Source organism: Nothoprocta perdicaria, unplaced genomic scaffold (genome assembly GCF_003342845.1).
Source record: "Nothoprocta perdicaria isolate Ctin4 unplaced genomic scaffold, notPer1 scaffold_17, whole genome shotgun sequence".
Classification (NCBI taxonomy): domain Eukaryota; kingdom Metazoa; phylum Chordata; class Aves; order Tinamiformes; family Tinamidae; genus Nothoprocta; species Nothoprocta perdicaria.
Genome location: NW_020454871.1, coordinates 1,809,913 through 1,818,809, shown reverse-complemented (window position 1 = coordinate 1,818,809; position 8,897 = coordinate 1,809,913). Strand labels below are relative to the sequence as shown.

The window sequence follows — 8,897 nt, the reverse complement described above, 5'->3', positions numbered from 1 at the left end:
GTGAACATATTAATTTACCACAGATGCATACTTTCTTGCCATYTTACCATGCTCGACTGTCCGTAATCTATATTTGAGTCCGATTCAGTGATTTCTGTATCTGCATCTGCTGTGAAGCCTGTAGGCTGTCACTCTGTTTAATAAATAAATCTATCTGGTTTTGGTAGACTGGTTCAAATTCTTTAGAATCAGTCTGTGCATATCTATGGAGAAAAAGAAAGTGGAAGAAGAAAGTCTTACATAAAACTTAAGGAAATCATTAGCAGGATAGCGTATCACAACATCTTAGTGATTGGCCTAGTGATTCTATTTTAATGTATTATTTACTATACATATATATCAGCGTAATTCCTGTAAGTATGAAGTCTTATATAGAAAATGGAGATTWTTTTGATGCTTCTAAGAATATATGATTTCTTTCATATTGTATGTTCTCCCTTTTTTAAAAAGYTCCTTCAGTTGCTGGTGTGAATCGGTGCCATTTTTATCAAGTAAGTGAGCCAAGCCAATTCATTTTTATATAAAAGCCTGGAGAGGTGGTCTCAAGGAATTGCACYGTGGACAACAATGTCTTGGCTGCTGAACTGCTGCTGCAAGTATTCAGCTGTCGAGTAAATAAAAGGTGTGTGCAGAATCACAATTAACAAGCCAGCACCCCAAATCACTGTATACACAATAGAAAGCACAGTATAGAGAAAACTTTGGGGGGAAAAAAAAAGCAATTGCTATTTGTAGTGGTTGCAACATGTAATTTCATTAAAAGCCCTTTAAACGGCAGTACTGTTTTCTTATGGATTGCTCTGAACTGTAACATGTAATGTGTGAGGCCAGCAGAATTACCTGGAGCTGTATCAGTTATCTCAGTCGAGAATTTTCTCRCAATTCTGTCATGCAATCATAGCTTATCAGAAGCAGGTAATCTTTATTATGGGGTTTGCTGGATACCTGAAAAATATATACACTCGCATACTGAAATAGTACTTAATATATATAATCAAAAAATTCTTAATATTACTTCCTTGTTTGTTACATATACAGCACTTGTGTTTATACTGGGTGTTTCAGCAAGTTTCTTTCCCTTAGTTTCTTGGAGCCAGTTGTCCCTCCTTTCAGCTCAACATATACTTCTGTCAAGACTATAAATAAGTCAGATTTTGGAAAGGAATTGGTGTCTAATAATGCTGTTGAGATGGAGGAAGTAACTGAACCATTATCTTTATTATTTTTCTCTCCACTGTTTCATTAAGTAGTTGGTTGATATTAATGATATAAGATACTGTTTATATATATATATTAAAAATAGAGCAAGAAAACATATGAACAAATATTTTTTCTTTCAGAGGAAAGGAAGTAGTAACAGTGAACCTTAGTATGCACATAGACAGCCTTTTAGTCAAGACACCTCATGAATTATCATAGGAATTAGGCAGATAGGCTCTTTATCTGGTTTCTGCATAATCCTTTGAAGTCTTTACAAGCTTTGAAATTAGGCTAAAGGAAATTGAAGAAATAAATGTCATTTTATTTGTATGAGAGATTAACTACGCTAAATATAGGTATTGATTCACATCAAGATCTAGTCACAGTGGTTTTTCTACATGCCCAGTAAAGGTTTATATTTTTATCAAATCTCAAGATTTGAGTTTTATAATTCACAGTGCATTGCCGTGAGGTGTTTTTCAAGTTGTTTCATATCATCATGGTAGCTTTGGAAGGGTTTTTCTATTCCTGCTACCCCCCAAGAAAGTAAAAGGCTGCATATAAAGGCAGCCAAATATTATTTATACTTACCAGATACTAGGATTTGGTCCCAGAGAGGAAAACCGGATATGCTAACCAAGAATGAAATATGGATCTTAAATTTCATGGGAAGAAGAATTCAAAAGACCTCTGTCCAATCRGGAGAAAAAGGTTGATAGTGTTTCCATGCAAAGAAATATTTCCATTTGAAAATGAATCTAATCTTTTCTCCATTTCTAAGTGGAGTAGTTTCTCCTTCGGAGCCTTTGCCACAAGTCCACTCAGATTGARGTCCTAGAACAACTGCATAGACTTTAGCTTCTTTCAGGATGGCATTTTTTTAATATCACTGATCTCAGTTATTATCTTTTCCTATGGAGTGATAACTTATTTTTAACTAATCACATTAATCTATTTGGTACTTTAAAAGCAAATCATGCCAGTTTTATGCCATAGGAATGCAGCAAGCTTCAATGCTGCTTGCTAAGGAGGTTTTGCTTTAATTCCTTCTTTGGTAATTTTAATGTATTGTTTTATATGCAAATAGTTTTTAGTGAAGACTTTGATGTGGAAAGAGTTAAATAAAAAAACAACGAGTAACCTGATGCTTACTCCAAACCAGTTTGCTTATCCTCCAGGCAAGCTATTCATTTCAATAATGTGTCAGCTGTTGAACAAAAAAAATAAACCACAAAAAAAAGTAGCCAAGATAAATATAATTCTGTTCTAGAAACACGTCTTTTCTACTGAATTACGTTTATTAAAACAGATTATCAAAGCTTTATAATTAACTTTCCTGCAAATAAAAATTAGCATATATTATATGAGGAGTGTGCATTAATCAAATATTATTTAGAAAGGCACCCACCTATGCATGCCCAGGAATTACAAAGTTAATGAAAGATGGCAGTACATGAAACTGTAACTAATTAAGCAAGACATGAAAAAATCTGTAGATGTTTGACTGAATATGCAACAATTTACTCATTATCATATTTACATGGTAAGTTTATTCACATACTTAAGTTTGGGAAACTTTTTATAAGCACTTTAAAGTTAACTATCCTGCATTCCGTTATATCYGCTATACATCCTTGGGCTTTTCAATTGCTCTCTTTTAAACAAATAAATCGAAATATATAAAGGGGATTGCCTCAGAAAGGAAGAGGGTAARCAGTGAAATCCTATATTCACCAAGCAGCACCTTGGTGGGCAGCTCCCTTAATGGTTCCTCGCCGCATGGCACAAATTAGATCACTCGGTTAATGAAACTAATGTTACAGCGCAGCCCAAGCCAGCAGATCGGGTGCAGGGGGATGCTGAGTACGTGTTCCTGCTGCTTATTTTCAGGCGCTGAACTGAGCTACCTTGGGAAGCTTCCGAGAGGATGAGGAACGAGATGACAGGAGGCGTGTGGAGCTCAGGTAGGCTGAACCAGCCAGCGGGTCCTTCCCAGGCACTGTGGGGAGAAGCTTAAATAAGTTCCCAACACTCAGGTTCAGTACTGAGCAGAAGAGCATCAATATGATGCTCTGACCATAACGCCCTCTTTGCACCTCTGCCTAGTCAAGCCATATGGAAAATTTTCTGTCAGAAACTCTTCTTTGGATGTGTGGAGTATTTTGTGAGAGGAGGGAGAAGGTTTAATATGCATTTTATTTTTGCCGTGATTAGTAAGAGTTGTATTCAGATCTAACTGTCATATGTTATCTACTTGGCAAAATGGTTCAGAGACATCASATGCACGTGCACACTTAGAATTAGGTGTAAGACATAGCTAAATATTCCCCTTTTTGAGGAACAAACATTAAGAAAGTAAACCTCCAAATCGTTTTCCATGCTTGGGGAAAACAAAACACAGAAACAGAAAGCAACATTTTTTTCAGAGCTTTATASAAGAGAAAAAGTGTAAGCTATCTGCAGTAACAAAAGCTAGGTTGGAAAGATCTTCAAAAAAAGTTAATTAATTATTTGTGCCCACACTGAAATACAAGAAGCAACTGAAATTTAACATTGCAACTCTCACAAATAACATTCTTTGCATTTAAACTGAATGGTATTCTTCAGTATAAAATATAAACTAGTGTTAGATTTTATCATTACCTTTTCAGTATGATACTTTAAGCAGACATCAAGAGAACCATGTGAAATTGTTGAGAAGATTTTTATTAAGAAAGGGTCAGTTCACTACGGCTTCATTGTATGAAATGCACACATACAAAAAAAGGAAAAAAAGGTATTGTTTTAGAGAAAATTATCTGTGATTGTAACAAATATATTCAGTGGAAGAGCAATTTAGGTGAGAAACTAGCACTGTTTCTATCCTTTATTTATTTCCATGATTTTTTAGATTATAACATGAAATGCTCTGCCCGTCTTTAATTAAACCTGTATACTGACTACTGTTTGCTTCCTTTCTTTATTAAATATTGTTGATGATAGAACGTATGTTGTTTGTTTCAAATGCTAGCTACTCAGGTGTATTTGAGTTTGCTTTGTGTAAACTTTGAGCTTAAAAAGGTTTTCCTTCAGCAAGATGTTAAAATATCTTAGAGAATTGAAAACTATCAGATGAAATATGTCTTTACTATTCATCAAGTAGAGATACAGTGAGATAGAGTGTCCGAGAAGGACTGATCATATTTGTTTCAACCATGGAACAAAGTAATTTTTTGGTATTGTCAGTGATAATTATTTTGATTTTCAGGTTAGGTTCTTATAGAAACAAAACTGAGAATTTGCCGTCCAGAGATCTATCCGTCTCCCTGTAAACTTTTAAAATCTTTGGAACACTTTCAAACTTATTAGACAATACAGACCTAAAGCCAATAGGTTTCTACTGGTTTAATGAATGTGTATTATCAGTTAATATGCATACACCCATATGTGGCTGTGTGAGCTCAGCCACAGTATAGAACATTTTTAGTGAAGTGCTTGTAGCGATGCTGTTGTGTGCTAGGGAGCCATTCAAAACTCCCTGGAGTATGGCAGGTTTTCTACTTTTTCTTTCCCTGAGCTTTGAGTCTGACCTTACAGAATATACAATATTTACTGCTTCTTTTGAAAATGATAATGTTCTTGCTGGAGAGTTAATAACAATGAGACAAGGAAGCAGCAAAAGAACTGTGACCTGCTCTCTTATTAGATGTTCTCCTTATCTGTAGTGCTGAGATATTTAAAGTAAGAGTCATGGTAGGAATATTGATGCTATAAAAGAAATGTTTGTTTTAATGCCATAGATACTTCACTCAAATGTTCTTTCCAAGGGATGGAATTATTTCCAAAATCCAACCATTAGAGAATAGGCTTCATTCTTCCACGTTATGGATTTGGATAGTTTTCCAAATGAAAGATTGTACTTTAAAGGAGTCTAGATTTTTTTTCCCCCTCATTTTATGATGAGACTGGTGGCAAAAGTGAGTTGAGAGGACTGTTAAGAAAGAAAGTCATCTTCCTATCCCTCTTGCTCTCATACACACACACACGCACACAGGTTGAATTTGAAAAATCTTCTATTAGATTATAACCGAGATTTTACTTTATTTTTCTTTTTAATCGGTAGAAAGAAGATAGAGGAAGGTGGCTGGAAGAGAGATTAGGCTGGTAATTAAAGTGTACTTTATTTGGGATAGATATAATTTGAAATCTGTGCTGTGCCATCTTTCTCTGCTTCAGGTGGTGGCCCAGCAGTGGATTACAAAGGCATACCCACAGCTGGAGTTCACATTTTTGATAAATTGGAGAGACTAACTCTAAAATACAGAGCACCTAAGCTTCACATTTCTGATCCTAGAGATATTAATAATATTATAAAATTAGAACATTTTGTCCAGGAAAGAGCCGTGAAGGTACAAGTGCTTTATTGATAAGCATTGTTACTGTAGTACAGGGGAGAAAGGCAGGACAGGTACTTGAAACTGAGCATGTCACAACCTGAGTGAATGAATAAGTTATTATTACTATTTTATATATTAGGAGCCGTAATGTGTTGATGCTCAGCTATAAAATCATACCCACGAACAAGCTCTTTACTTAAAAACCGTGTCCTTGGGGAAAAATTGCAACTCAATAAGCAGAGCAGTTCTGAGTTATATTTCAGTAATTGTCAATATTTCTTTAGCATTGGCTTTAATATCAGAACAACTTAGGAAGAGATCATGCATTTCTTATTCTTAAAATGCCTAATAACATGGTAAAAGAAATCTGAAACCCTAAAAGGAATATGAAGATCAGCAGTACAAGTGGTTCCCAAAGATGTATATGCCTGAAGTCTCTCATTCAGTTGAAAGTAGAGTTCTGAGAGTGAAGTGTGAAGGCCATGTTCATCCTTAAGTGCACTTTACCTGAATATCTTCTGCTATGTTTAAATTGCAAGAGACAACTTCCAAATGCTTTTATTTCCCTAGTTTCAAGCATTGTTTTTCTTCTCTGTGGATTGACACAGTGAAGTGTTTCACAAGAGAGGGCTAAGCACACAGCTAACTGGTATGACCTGCAGTTTCATTCTTTAAAGACTTAGGGGAAGTGTACAGTTTTCTAAGAAGTAACTGGAATTATAGTTAAGAAAGCCACCAGGCTCTAAAGAAAGAGCTAGAAAGAGCACTTCCCAATGGGAAGTGATATAAGAGTCAGTAGGTACCATATGGGTTACTCTAATAAATTAAAACATTAAAATAGCAATAACATAAAACAATAAAAACTAAATGAAACAATAAGCAATAATAAAAAACAAATTAACTTTTGTCAGATGTATGTCAGTTTTTTAGCTTTTTACTTTACTTTTTTAGCTTTTTACTTTTTTAAGCAGGACTTAAATGGTAGGTGGTATTATATTTAAAATACTCAGCCTCTGGAGGCACATGGTTGAGTGCAAATCTCAGCTCTTATATTTTTTACATGGAACAGATGATGAGAAGAAGAACATACTTATTTTGCCACTGCAGCTTACTCTGCCATGATGCTGCAAAATATCTACAACACATAATATATAATATTTTCATTTCTAAATATTACTGCTTTTATACCTCTGTTACAGTGAATGCAAGGCAAGGTATTGAAACAAGAAAGACTCACATCTAAATGAGAATATGGTCAGAAGGAAAGGTAAATCAGTACATGAATTGTGATTTCCACAAACTGTTAGATAAGAGGCAACCAAGCAAGTAGGTAAATAYAAGTAAACAAAAATAGAACAAAGGGAATTTATCGGTATGTGATATGAATTAAAAGCTATTTTTCTGAACTGTAAAAAAAAAAAACCTGTAAAAACAGTTTTTCAGTTTTTACACCTTCAATTGCTCACATCCACACTCAAAATGTAATAAATTATCTACTGTGTCCAAAAGAATACCTCCATACCTACATATTACTGTTCATTATTATATATGTTTACTAATTTTATTCTTCATGAATCAGAACATTATTTAACAACAGATTTTTGAAACTCAGAGAACTTTCTGTTCAATGGTAGCATGAGAAAGACTGAAAATTTTTAAAATAATTACATAAATGAAAGTGTTACTAAGTACATGGACTTAGCTATCTAAGCTATCTGCAGCACATGTATTGGACAGAAAACTACAGTGTCATGAGATTTAACATAATAAGTCGGGCTTCAGTATATGTGCTTTGGATATAATCTTTGCTGGTAAATACTATTCAATGAAATATTTACTTTAGTGGGAATTTAATGGCATATTGCTGGCTCGTGTTCAACTTGATGTCCAAAAGGAGCCACATTTATTCTAAAGCATCTCGTATGGAGAGTCATGTGTTCAGCTTCACAGTAAAGACTGTCTTGCAGCATGGACACAGGTGCAATAAAATTATGATTTCCAATATTGCTTTTCTTGTGTTAATAGTTCTGCTAGAGCAGGATTTTTCATACTGTCCCAGAGCTGCCCTTTCACTCTCCTCCATCTTTCAGCAGTAAGATTGGTCCTCATATTGTGTTTTGTGTTTGTCATGCTAAGTGATATTATCCTACTGAGAAATACATATATATATGTACACACACACACACACACACACATATATATATAAAAATCCTGATTCATCTGCCCCTGTCCTCCAAATGGGTATTTGAACACTTATGTTCTCACTGAAAGATACTGGCTTTTCTGAACTGCCAAGCATGGTTTCTTGTCCAGATTGTTTTGTCTTTATTGATAATTATATGTTATTTGGTTGCAGACTTGGGAGACGTACAGAAAAAAGATGGGAGATTGGCAAGTGGGCAAGGAAATTAAATATCTAGTTTTGATACAGTTATCTTACAAGTGAAGTTGTTAACAGATGTATAATTTAAATGCACAATAATATGCAGCATCTGCGTAGAAGAGAATCTTGCACTGAATAATTTCTTGGTATTTTGATTCATGATGCTTTATATTTTGACCTTTTTTGTCTGTATTGACTCTTACCTCAGAGATACTGCCTGATGAGTAATCAGGCTCTGAGTTGTTATTTTGTAAATTTCCTTTATTTTGAGTGGTTATGTCCCTAATGGAACTAAGTTTGAATTACAGTTTAAACTTCCACGCCATAAAACTCACACAGGAATTTATAAAAGTTGTACTTCTTCAAAAAGGTAAACTTCAGGCCAGGTTCATCTCTTGTTCTCAAATCCTCCCAGCATTAAAATTGATGAAGAGCAGATTTATCAGGATGAGAAGTATTCAGCCATGACAGACAGAAATTCAGAGCTCCATGTATATCCTCATTTGTCTCTGTCATCAGTCATTTGTCATTTATGGCCATTACAGTTTTATGCAGCAATGATTCAAGTTCTGTTTTGAAGTAGCTCCCATCATATATTTGCAAGATTTTAACCTTTTAAAGTATTAATTTATTTAACACAGAGAACTAACGAGACTCTTTGCAGGCCCAAATTCACACCTAAATGTACATGGAACATAGAATGTGCATGTCCATTTATATGGACACCATACTATTGTATATAATCTTTTTATATCTTTTTCTCAGTGATAAGGTTCTTTCTAAGCAGAATAATCAGGAAGACAAAATCTAGTCTTTAGTCCTCGTTATAGTTTTTCCAAAGAACAAAGTATTCAAAAATAACTTGAATTGTCTACTGTAATCTTGTAAATTTTCATAGTACTTTATATTAGGGTTAATCAGCTGATAAGGATCAATGC

The 8,897-nt window shown here is 34.5% G+C and overlaps 1 long non-coding RNA gene across 1 annotated transcript; it reads left to right on the top strand.

Annotated features, from left to right (window-relative positions):
- Nucleotides 1-562: 562 nt before the first annotated feature.
- LOC112944500 lies at nucleotides 563-3,160 on the top strand. Its single transcript, XR_003248776.1, has 2 exons — nucleotides 563-622; nucleotides 3,091-3,160. It is a non-coding gene; the product is annotated as an uncharacterized LOC112944500 (long non-coding RNA).
- The last annotated feature ends 5,737 nt before the right edge of the window (nucleotides 3,161-8,897 follow it).